The sequence below is a fragment of the Acomys russatus genome, chromosome 29 (genome assembly GCF_903995435.1).
Source record: "Acomys russatus chromosome 29, mAcoRus1.1, whole genome shotgun sequence".
Taxonomy (NCBI): domain Eukaryota; kingdom Metazoa; phylum Chordata; class Mammalia; order Rodentia; family Muridae; genus Acomys; species Acomys russatus.
The window spans coordinates 23,141,063-23,141,929 of record NC_067165.1 but is presented as its reverse complement, the minus strand read 5'-3'; positions in this window follow the sequence as shown (position 1 = coordinate 23,141,929).

Sequence of the window (867 nt, the reverse complement as noted above, 5' to 3'; positions counted from 1 at the left end):
GCTCACTGAATCCCAAGGACAGACTTGAGGCCCCAGGACTGAAAAGGAAGGCCGAGGCTGGGGAGCCATTTTGGCCATCCGTTTTTACTGCTACCTACTCTTTCCTCTGGGCAGCGACAGAGCCCTGGAGCAGGACATTTTTAGCAATTCTGCTTCAAAGCCAAGGTCTTGAGGTGGACTCATGGATTTTTCCTGAGTTCTTCACAGTTGGATTCTGTGGCAAGGACATTGTGGATGGGCTTGTTCCACCTCCATGCTAGCTTTCTGTATGGCTGAGGCCGGAAGAGGAAAAACTACATTTCCCAGACTACTTTGCAGTCAAAGTCTAGGTTCCCGACTGACTCAAGTTCTCACAAAAAGAATCCCTCTGAAAGATGTAGAGCTGGGACCTGAGTTGAGAGAGAGGGCGTGGGGCAGGCTCGGACAACCACTTACTGGCCTGGATGGTGACCGCCAGCAGCTTGTAGGGGGACAGGGTCTGCCTGTAAATAGAAGCATCTTTTCTGGTCAAAAGATGAGATCAATCTAGCTGCTGGGAGTTGTTCCCGGAAACTCCACAAAGGCTCTCCTCTTCCAGCCCTTTCAGTGATGTCGCAAGCCATCAGGGAGCTGACTGCAAATTCTTATCTGATGAAAGCCAATTAAAGTGGCTCTTGTTGCCAAGTTCAAGGTGGTACCCACCAACAGCCATCCTGGGACTCAGGTCCTGATGAAAAGAAGTGCTACCAGCACTCTCTCTGTCCATGGCGCAGGTCACAGAGGCCTGGCCAGTGAGGGCTGGCTGGACCTCTGGGATCATCCATTGGTTTGTTGTCCTGTCAGTCTTCTGCATTGGTTTCTGGGGTCGGGTCCTCCTTATAACTCCCT